At 37.9% G+C, this 12,181-nt stretch overlaps 1 protein-coding gene and 1 long non-coding RNA gene across 2 annotated transcripts in view; both read left to right on the forward strand.

Annotated features, from left to right (window-relative positions):
- Positions 1 to 4,239: 4,239 nt before the first annotated feature.
- LOC143144913 (uncharacterized) lies at positions 4,240 to 7,850 on the forward strand. The gene is made up of 4 exons (XR_012991556.1): positions 4,240 to 4,276; positions 4,686 to 4,738; positions 4,874 to 5,012; positions 7,786 to 7,850. It is a non-coding gene; the product is annotated as an uncharacterized LOC143144913 (long non-coding RNA).
- Positions 7,851 to 9,008: 1,158 nt separating this feature from the next.
- LOC143144705 (uncharacterized) overlaps positions 9,009 to 12,181 on the forward strand; it is a 323,901-nt gene continuing 320,728 nt past the window's right edge. The window contains exon 1 of the mRNA XM_076307376.1: positions 9,009 to 9,210. The gene's annotated coding sequence lies outside the window, so the exon portion shown is untranslated. The remainder of the gene's footprint in view (positions 9,211 to 12,181) is intronic.

Genomic DNA, 12,181 nt, shown 5'->3' on the forward strand with positions numbered 1-12,181 from the left:
AAATTTACAAGTTTCAACATGCGAAATTCTTTAAAAATGACGTCATTTCGAGTAATCAAAATGAATACCTTCTCGGCGAAAATGTTCTCCCGATACCAAAGTCTGATATTCGGACATAAATTTTAGAAAATGTGCGATTTTTGGACCCTTGGTGTCAAAAACAGATGATATGCGAGGAAGCAGGACGATGTCGCGGATTTTTAGAAATGACGTCAAATTCCAAGAATTGACGCGAATTTGGAGTTTACGAGATTTTCGAATGAATTTCTGAACTTTTGCTAGAATTTTTCGTCGGTTTCGAGACATTGGTATCAGGAGCACATGATATGCGAGGAAGTGGCACGATTTCGCGAATTCTTTGAAATGACGTCAATTTCCAAGAATTTCCGCGAATAAAGATTTTGCGGGAGTTTCGAACGAATATCTGAACTCTTGCTAAAATTTGTCTTCGATTTCAAAACTTTGGTATCAAGAGTACATTACACGCGAGGTGGGGTACTAACGAGCTAATTGGCTGTGAATTTAAAATAGCTATTTAAGGCATAAGAACGAAAAATGATTCCTGTTTGAATCGCCAGATAGCGACTCAAGGACTATATTCGCTGTTTTGCAGCTTTAAATCACTTTTTAATATCAATAAACATGTAATTGGAGTTTTTGACACGCTGAGGATATATCAATTCATGTTACAGAATCAATAGCAACTGAATACCTGCATAGATCATCATTACTTCTTATACTATATTAAATAACTATTTCATGATAATAAATTTAATGTGAAAAATAAATTTAACAGCCCAATAGCACAATTTATACATGATTCAGAGTGTTTCCAACAAATGCTTGCAAAATCATTTAATAAAATGATTTTGCTGCACGTATACTACAAGTTACGTCATCTGTTTCTATTCGGCCAAGTTTGTCGAGGAATAATGTTTATTTATGTCACTAGATGGCAGAACAATGCATATTCTAGCAGGTTTAAATAGTTTTATTACATAAACGAAACAACTAATCCGAGTACTTTAGAAACTTAGGTTGAATCAGTTGATGTATTTATACAAGTCATTTGTTATTAACATGTGTAAAGGGTATATTTATGGCAATCAACAATATATAGTCAGAGTTTTTGAAGTGTGTTTAAAATAGAGCATTGTTCATTATGTAATTTACAAGTAAAGTAATAATAAAACAGATAGTGATTCTATAACACGAATTAATTCATTCTTAGCGTTTCGAGTATTTCAATAACTTGTTTAAATATGTTAAAAAGCGATTTAAAGGTGCAAAAAAGCGAATATAGTCCTTGTGTCGCCATCTGGCAACGCAAACAGGAATCATTCATCGACAAACTTGACCGAGTAGCCACAGATAGCGCAACTTTTATTATACGTCCAATAAAATTATTTCATTAAATAATTTTGCAAACACTTGTTCGATCAGTTGTTCCGATCCTATATTGTTGATTGGTATAAATATACACTTTGCATATGTTTAATAAATGGCTTGTTTAAATATTTCATCAGTACTCAAATAACGAAGAAATAGCTGAAACCGTGATGACTTGAAAATGCAGAGGTTTCTCTAATGCGGTTTTGCTTATTTCAAAGGGAAATGATTATAAATACTTGTCGATACTCTGAGAAATAAATTATTAATTCAATTCTTAATTCAACTAAATTCAACACCGAGCTAATCGGCTGTGAACTTAAAATAGTTTTATTATTTTACATGAATATTCTGACATTCAATTTTTGTAAAGCGCATAAAAATGTGAATATTTAGTGATACGTGTCGTGTAACGCAAGTAGATTTCTGGGGTCTAAATGCAACTTGATAATTTCTCCCTTAGAATATGTAATATTTTGTTCGCGTATTCGTGAACATATCTATTACGGTCTTTTATTTTAGAATAATCCGCAGTCTATTTGTTATGCGAGACTAATTACTAATATTCAAGAACACAGGGAACACATAATACATGCATGTTACAACATGAATTGCTTTAATTAATGCGATAATTAGAAGTATAATAAAAAGAGCGTAATTTTGTATCGCAAATGGATTGCCGTTTAAACATAGTTTGTAACAAAATTCATAAATTCAGTTTATTTCGTTCATGTATACCGATTATGCCTATCGTTCACTACATTATAAGTTTCGAAAGTTTATGTTATTAATTTTCATGATTCTCCATTGTAACATGTCATGTATAACGGCATCGTTGTCATTGTTGTTTTAATTTAATAATCTCATTTGTTTAATACACTTAATAGTTTAACAGTTACGATCTTATTTTGAATGTGTGGATGGACATAGAAGCACAGTTTATCTTACACGAGTGGGATCACGCAATCTGAAATACCGACCTCGAATGGTATCAGTGGTTTGCTTCACAATCTGTACTTGGTATAAATTAGATATTGCAGGAAATCTTGTTTGTGTCACGGTATTTTGACGCCCCCTTACCATTTTAGTTTCACATCCATTTTTATCGATTCAGAATAGTTTAAAGATGAGCGCAGAGAGCGGTAAGAATTAAAACTATTTATATCGACAGCAGTAACACCTTATCCAAATACAAACTACCTATACATATAGTACTAGTTTGTACTAATCGATACATATCGATCTGTATCTCTTGATTAAATTACAATTTTACGCAAGATATTTCAAGTTCCTGTATTGATTACATATAATGTAGTGTTGCTTTAATAGATTAAACTGTAATTTAATTCGCGGATACAGATCGATATATATCGATTAATACTAGCCGATGGTAATCGATTCGTATCGATTTGTATCCTGGATTAAATAACAATACATTTTATTGAACTAAGTACAACTGTATTATGAATAAACAATACATGAACTCGAAATATCTTGCATAAAATTGCAATTTAATTCGGGGATACAGATCGACACGTATCGATTAATACTAGCTGGTGGTAATCGATTCGTATCGATTGGTATCCTGAAGTAAATAACAATACATTTTATTGAACTAAGTACGATTGTATTATGGATAAACAATATACGAACTCGAAATATCTTGCGTAAAATGGTAATTTAATTCGGGAATACAGATCGAAACGTATCGATTAATACTAGCCGATGGTAATCGATTCGTATCGATTGGTATCCTGAAGTAAATAACAATACATTTTATTGAACTAAGTACGATTGTATTACGGATAAACAGTATATGAACTCGAAATATCTTGCGTAAAACGGTAATTTAATTCGGGGATACAGATCGATATATATCGATGAATACTAGCTTGTATGAATCGATTCGTATCGATTTGTATAATAATTTACAATTTAATTTATTAAACAAACTACACCTAGATTAATATTAAACAATATATGAATTTGAGTTTAATTATAATACAGTCTTATTTATTTCAATAAAGGTATTTAAAATGTATTGCTTTTGTTAGAGTCGCGATTGCAATTTTGGCGCGAACTTTGCTGGCTACGTGGCGTTGCGTCCCGCTAGGGGTCGTCCATTTGCCCCGGGGAAGTCGAAAGGACTACACGCATCCGTATCGACAGATTTGAGAAATTCGAGAAATCTGCAAACATCGAGGTGTGTATCCCTTACCCGTTGACATTTATTATCTTCTAATCGTTATTACTACTTTTTTCACTTTTTAACCATATATTATTCAATATTAAGATACTTTTGACGATGATAAATTCAATCGGCGTCGCGAAAAAGATTCGTGGTACGGCGCTTCTTTTCCACTCTTTATCTGGTATTAATCGATACGTATCGACCTGTATCTACGGATTAAATTAAAATTTCGCGAAAATACTTCGATTTCGTATATTCTTTTTCTATAATACAGCCTTATTTACTTCGATAAATATGTTTTAAATTTATTGCAGCCGTTAGAGGTTCTCGATCTTTCCAATTGAAGTTGTGGCGCTAGCGACGCGTTACCGACGCCACGACACTTCGTGATCAGTTTGAACGGAATTCGCGGATTATTGGAAAAATCTTGCAAGTGGTAAGATCAACATGTGACACGTATGTGAGTATTCTACTTTTATTGTATTCAATTTAACTGTTGGAGAGGCAAACTGACCGTCCCTTGGAGAGGCCAGTGCGACGTGCAAATAAGAAAAGATTAAAATAAACTCTTTTGACGTTGATATGTGCAATAATTTAAAATTAAATTTTAACCTCATAGCGGTTATGTACGATGTCGATGGAATATTGAAATAACTCATATGTTACTGTTTTTAGGTCGAGGTGCAGTACGTTTTGGTATTGTTTATACTCGAATGCCAATGATTGTTTCTAAACCTACCTTTACCACTCCCTCTCCGCCCTCACCCCCCACCCCTATTAACTACCCTTTCTTTTAGAAACTTTGATGGCCGCGCGCAATGCGACTAGTAGAGTCAGTGTTTGTTGCGTAGAAAGTTGTTATTTTTTATCGGAGCACAGTGGCTTCGAATAGAGTTTCGTTAAAATTTTGGGTATTCGCGACGTAAACTCAGTGTCTTTCGTGCATTGTAAATTCTTTCTAGAGCATCGTGGCTCTCTTTTTTTTTCAATCGCGGGAGTAGAGTCAGTGTTGTTCGCCGACCATGATCTCTGTTTCTTTTCCTATATTCGTTTAGTTTTTCATTTTTTTTTTATAATCTTTAAAATAATTCGTCATCGGTATCAGAGTCAGTGCATCACGGAAGAGGAATATTGGACGATGCTTCACGTGCAAATAATGTAAGTATACGTTAGTGTATGAAAATTCATTTCTACTTAACCTATCAAAAGTTTTCGTTGATACTTGTCTATTAATATTGAGAGCATTTTGTAACTTTAAAGATAGATAATCATGTTTCCTGTAATTTTTTCTAGATTTTCCACATTTTGGCATTGCGTCCATGGGTTGGACAACGTTTCCAATGGCATTCGGCTGTAACATCCACGACTACTTGGCGAGTCAGCATCCTTGAGTTCATCGCCAGGGTATTTACTCGGTCGCGTTCTACGATCGGTGAGTCGCATGTTTTATTCCTCCGGTCCCCAAGCATGTCGTAGGTCGAAAGGTCCGAATCGACACGGGTGACCGGTTGTATTTATATTTGTTGATTTTTGCGAGTACAGTGACCATGGGTATACTTACCGTATACTCATGAACAGTAACATTTCTTGTGTCATTTTTTAGTTCAGGTTAAATCATAGGGTCTTCTTGTACATCGCGTTTTTTTAATCAAATTAATAAATTAATTTATCAATCGAGTACTTGTAAAATTAATACGCATATAGGCGTACACGTGTAACAGATATAAAAATATGAATGTTAATATACTATGATAATAGTATTTATATTACCGATTATATTTTATTGAATATTTGGCCATTTTCTACTTCGGCATTTTTTCCTTACTCGCTAAATACGATGCAATATTTTATGTACAAGAAGATACTTCGCGATGGGCAGATTCTGAAGTCAAAGTTTCCATACAATGATACTTAAATTCACTTTGACGACGGAATCACCCAAGGTTGATTCAATATTTACTTACATATTTTAATTAATAATTTAATAAATTTCATTCAATAATTTATCATAGAGTCACTTCTTCCAATAAATGTAATTTCTATTAAAGTAATTTTCTTTACAAATACAATTTTTCAATATTGACGCACGTAATATATTTCTTCTGCTAATTTTTCAAAGAATAAACAATCGAATTATACGAACGGTAATATGAAACGAGAAAGAACTAAGGAAATACTAGCTCGTTAGAAAGAATATTTACTAATCGCTGTTTCTAGTTGAGGATTTTCAGCTTTAATAATCTTTCCGTGTTCGTTGCCCAAACTCGTTCAAGTGCCCAGGTGCTACTTGGGCGAGCGAAGGCAATGGACACGATGACTTAATTCGTAAGATTTACAATAATAATATATACGTGTGTCCGACAATGCGCTGGCGTATCGTGCACGACGTACTTTCCACATGTGTGTGTGTGTGTGTGTGTGGTTAGGCTGTGGAATTGCGTCGGTTCGCGAAATGTATAAAATACATAAAAAAAGCTACCAATTAAAGAATACTTTGCAACATCGTATTATTAACGACGGTAACTATATCGACTCAACTTTTGCCATTATAATTACGTGACAATTGTTCACATTGCAGCATCTCTTTTTACGTAAAATAACAATGGTACATATTTAATAAAGTATGTGTAACTTTTATCGACAATTATTTTTTTTCCTCAAAGAGCCACACGGTAAATTCTCACCCTCGTTATAAATACATATACGCAATGGTCGCCAGCCATTGTCGGACAATTTCAGGAAATTGGTACGTACGCTTAGAGTGTGCATGTTGCGTGCTAAGCTCGGGTGTCGGAGGCGTCCCGGGGACGCCTCTCTAGATTAGGCTTCTCGCACCCGAGCGTTATGCGTGAGAATCGTGGAGTGGATGTGTTCGAGAGAATGTGTTTTGCCATTTTTTAAATACAGGGCTAGGTAGGTGTAGGTAACTTACCTCTGGTATGTGTGTTAAAAACGGTTAGGTAGGGCCAGGGCAGGTCGGTCGCGGTTCTCGATTCGGGTAGGCGCGTTTTCGCGTGACCGACCTGCACCTGTAGCTCAATTCGAAGAAACGATCGCGAAGCTGGTGCAAACGAATAATGTCGTTCGCATCCGGCGTTGCTTTCCATTCTTCGGATTTCTCCGCTTTAATTGTTCGCGTACGCGGTCGCGTCGATTAGGTCGTCGAAACGAACGTTACGCTCGAGATTCATCTTCGCGCGTGCATCGCACGACCAACGGTTCCTAGAATCGTTTGCACGGTCGCACGCGTGTCGCGTGTGGTTCTCGCGTTACGTAGGGTTTCAGATCGGGCAATGCCGCCCGAAGAAACAAGAGGCTGTAAGCCGAAGAGGCCTAGACAAATTGTCTCAAGAGCGGGCTGCAACCAATGGTTCTCCATCCTCGGATAGATATATCTATCCGAGGATGGAAAGTCATTACTCTTAACGTTTTGTCACTGTACTCGCGTGTAGTTGTGTGGTAGTTAGTTTTGTAGTAATTTGTTTATTGGCCAGCACGTGTACACATGTGCGTACCACACGTGCCGTGGCACCTCATCCCCGGTGATATTCGGCAGTTTGCTGTTTCGAATTAGTGTTGCGTAACACGAAACGATCACGGTTCGAATTAGCGTTGCGAATGAGAAACGATCGCGATTGCAATTAGCTGTACGGACGAGAAATCGTCCGAATTTGCGTCAGGGTTGCGAACGAGTAATTATCGCGGTTTGAGTTAGCGTTGCGAATGAGAAACGATCGTGTTTGAATTAGTGTTGCGAACAAATACCAGTCGCGATTGAAATTGGCTACACAAATGATGATTATAGTTCGAATTAGTGTTGCGAACGAGTATCGATCGCGATTGCTTTTGATTTTGCGAGAATTGAACGCGGATTGCATTTATTTCTAGAATAGCGTTGCGTTCGATGAGTACTCACCGATCGCGATTGCTTTTAGCGTTGCGAACAATGAATATTGAACGCGGTTGTATTTGTAGTTTTAATTAGCGTTGCGATACCGATTAATCGCGTTGCTTCGACGCGATGCGAACGAATTGCGTTTTTTTTTTCAATTAGTGTTGCGACTCACGAAACGTCCAAAAATTGCCACCGGAATCACTGTCGGAGTCACGAAACAGCTGAATCAGCTGTCCAAAATGTGATACCCCGCAGTCTAAAATGACTGCACTCGATTGTTAAAGTTAACAATATTATTTCACACATACAGGTACACGGTATTCAATTAGCGTTGCGAGCGACAAAGCGTCCCAACGTGACTGCTAATGGAATTTGCTGATCATCGACAGAGTCTTTGAAGTATGTATGATTTTTCTATTTTTATCGTCTTCGATTCAATTGTTATTTGCTGTATGGGCGGTGTAAAGGGGAACTAAAGAAAGATTAAATCAAACTGTTTCGACGTTGATGTATGTAACAACTTAAGATTAAATTTTAACCTCATGGTGGTATTGTAGGATATCGATGGAATATTACAGTGCCTTATCTATTGTTGTATTTCTGTCGAATTATTCATCATCGCGCAGACTTTTCCAAAAAACTCCTTTCCGTGTTAATTCTTCTCTCATCATACGTGCGATTGCACATTCGTGTAGTTAATTCGTGAAAGATGTATGGTATTCCAAAGTGCAACGAAATTTAATTACGCTTTTTCTAAGCAGATTCTTCGGAATGCTTCTTTCGTTGATCACTTTGAAAACATTTGTCAGGAGAATCTCGGCAAAAGATATTAAATTCTTGTACAATAGGAGGGTGGATGGGATTTGGTTTGGACGGGTCTCTGCGTAACTATCTCTACGCGATGAAACTTTGGCATTCGATATTATTTAGTACGTAATTAATGTTACCGGTAATAGCAGAATGCAATTTTTAATTATGAAGCAAATTATATTTGTAAATTGCTTGTGATTTTTTGCATATTTCATAAATGTAGCTCGATTGTAGGATACCTTCTGCACCATCTACAGTTGCGTTACCTGATAAGTACGATCGAGAGTGGAGAGGTTATTGAACTTTGCGGTAGAACCAGGAACGATGTACAGGAACAAGTTTCCTACATTTATCACGTTTACCGATCTTCGGTCGATAATTCCTGAAATCGTCGATTTCGAACAAATAGATCGCTTCGAAATAACCGATACGTTAGGAGAACGTTATTTCTGATCGCAGGACGTTAACTTTTGTAAAACGAAACGTTTATTTTACGTCTCGTCTGTTTCGAAATGTGTACCGTAGGGTGTATTGCAGTTTCGCGCAGCGTTTGAAAGTTTGAGGTTTCGCTACGAGAGGGCGGTCGGCACGGTCTGCCGGCGTACCGTGGGTCATTCGAAACGGGAGATGCGCGCGCGTTCGATGAAGACATGCGCGAGACAAGCGGCCGCAGTCTCGACAGTCAGTGCATGGCGGCCCGAGGCCCATCGATATCGTATCGCGCAGCACTCGAGATACGTGTTCGAGCACGAGTGCGTTCGCGGCGCGCCGGCGAACTTCCTACTTCGGTCGCGAGATATACCGGCTTCGTGGTTGACAACACAGTGCGTGACGCTTGTGTGACAGGATTTCTTTAGCGAGGGATCTCGTGGATTCGCCGGACCGAGCCGTCAAACCAGAGAAACCACGGACCAACGTCGTTTCGGTGAGTACTTGTGTACAGTACAGCACCATTTACATCGAGCTCGTGCCCGTTCGTTCGTTGCTATCCCCTGTACGCGTTTTTCGCTTTCAAGCGAACGACTGTCACATAGGACGATGCACCGGAGCACGGACTCCGAGTGACGTTTCGTTGCATCTCGAGTTCTATCTCCGTTATCGGGATCGACGATATCCATTTTATTCGAGGAGAATCGTGGTAGCGATCGATGACAGTTTGTACATATTTCTACGGTTGACGCATTAGCGCAATATCGGGACACGAGGGCGGCGTGCTCGCTCGACACGAGCGAAACGTTTCTCGGTAGGATGACATATCCGGCAACGGTGCTCAATGATCCGGAAAATATCGAAGGGACAGACACGGCTCGGTGTCAGTGGAACGGGTTTCACACGGATGTCTTCATTTCTTGAGCTGCACGTCGCTGCGTGCATTTCTCGGATCGTTTTTCTTCTCTTTTTTTTTTTCCGTACTCGGTGCGTACGGACTCGGTGCGGTGTCCACACCCGCGGCGTTGCCAAACGCTACAGGTGTAGCCGTTGATTGCGATCGAAACGTTTGTTGTTCTTCACATACGCAATCGAGCTACGATATTCGCCGATTGCTCGAAAAATCCAACTCGACGCGAAATTTTGCAGGGACACCGAACGACGCGGTCGCGTACCTGTGACATCGCTTTCACGGCTTCTGCCGACTACGTGGGCGAGCTGCGCGCCTCGATTCGAGCAAACCGTGCAAGGTTAACGCGAACGGGCAAGGTTAACGTTGATTCGCTCCGCGTCTACGTTTCGAAGTACCGTAAGAGGACTTCACCGCGAGGAATTTGTGATCCAAATTTTCTCGTTAAACGCGTCGTGTGGCCGTTCACCGTGGTCGTTGAACGGTTTCTTTTTCTTCCAAGATTGCCGGAAATGGTTCGGTATGTTTGGTATAATACCAGGAGTGTCATCGATGATAACTCACCGATGATATGGATGGAGCAACGATAACGCGAGTAGGTAATAAATAAAATAGCCCGAGAGAACTGCAGCTCGTTAAAATAATGATAAAATGATTCTCGGCAATTTTTTCACAATGGAAAACCTTGATGAGTTTAACGAAGAGAAGGCGAATTGCACGAGTCTGAAATCACTGATTAGTGATTATCCGCCTTAAACGGATGTAAGTTTCTGAAAATATTAACTCCTTAAAACGAAAACTTTAAACTCAGTTTCCTCAAAATCGCATCTTTCAAATTGGCGCGCAGCACAACTCAAAGAATAATTTATCGATCGAACCGATCCAGAACATGTATACGCGTAACTAAGTTCTTCTTCGCACGAATCTATTTGATTCACGATATTACTTATACAAACTGTATTTATCACACGATCGAAGTAAAAATTTTATTCAAAAATCATTCCTTTGTCCCCAGAGCCGCGTATTATCGTTAATTTTGAACGTTTTCAAACTTCTAAAGGTTTAGAATCGATAAGACGAAAAAGACTCGGTTTAATTCTTTATTCTAGATGAAAGTAAAAAAAAAAAACATTCTCGACTGGAAGATTCATGAAGAATAACATCTTATCATTTCACAAAAAGTCGATAAACTGTAACAAAAAGAAAGTATTTATATCTCAAAAAGTTAAAGAATGTATATATGTGAAAAATTTCATCGAGATTTTACGTTATAAAAAAATGGTCGAAAATCACTATTATTTTAACATTCTTCTACTCGAGTTTCTCCCCTTAAAAGGCTGTTGACACCAATGGGTTAAATCACCGACAGCTATCGAAAAGGAGCATCGATCGTTTCGCGCCTGTAAGTGGACGTACGTGGTATCAATAATTTCATACCACACGTAACTATATTACGTGGCGATGTCGTGTATCCTAAGTTGCACAAGAGTAGGTTTATGAATATATTCCAAAGAAATATTCGGAGTCGTCTTCCTTTTAGGCAAATTGTGTACATTACGTATACTTTGCGACAACTGTTTGACCGAATCTCATTCCTAAATCACATCATCTGTATTCGATACATTGGTATTCATTTTTCTGAAAATGCTTTTTCTGACGGATAAACGGTTTACGGAAATTCCGAAGTTAAAACTTCAACTTTGGAATATTGACTTTGGAATTTAATTGGAAAAAATTTAACAGCGAGAAATCGTAGTCTACGGTCTAAATTTTGTGTCGTCTTCCACTGTTATAAACACGCAACTGTTCGACCTCACTGTCGATTTGTCGATTTTAAAACTATAACATCGGTTTTCTGAAGCGTCTCTAACTAATTGGAGTGTTCAACTGTTTCGATCGAGCAAAACGCCAAGTGGAAAGCGTTCAACTTTCGAAGAAGTTGGAAAGATTCGAACTTTTAAAGAAGGATATTCTAATCTGGAGGTTTAATCACGGTCCTCGTGTAATTAATAATTACTCTATATCCTGAGAATTATGAAAAATAATAAGAGAAATAAGAGAAACACTTCATTCTTTTCAATCCCTTTTCTTTTATTAAAAGAATGAAATCGAACAAAAAACCTATATTATTACGTAACCGTTAATTATCCTGATTAGAATTTGAACTAAATCACATGGCTCGGATTGCGGAAATATGGCGACAGATAGTTTTTACGAACGAGAAATGTTTTTTGTTTAGATGGGCCAAATGGATATACTTATTTTTTCCACTTTGTTTTCAAAGAATCAAAATTTTTGACTCGTGGGCATAGAAGACAGGGATTACCGATGATTTAGAGTGTTGTTAATTTATTTAAGCCTGATACACACTATTCAGGATATGAAATATACACGCACAGAGTCACTGTGTAATCAATGACAAATGAGACTTTATTATCAACAAACATATCCGATAATTGTAAACTTCGTGTCTTTCTGAAACTGTCTCGAGATTACGACTAACTCACGATGCACAGCATGATGCAATCAAATAAATAAAATAATAAAGAGTTTAAGT

Source organism: Ptiloglossa arizonensis, chromosome 3, assembly GCF_051014685.1.
Source record: "Ptiloglossa arizonensis isolate GNS036 chromosome 3, iyPtiAriz1_principal, whole genome shotgun sequence".
NCBI lineage: Eukaryota > Metazoa > Arthropoda > Insecta > Hymenoptera > Colletidae > Ptiloglossa > Ptiloglossa arizonensis.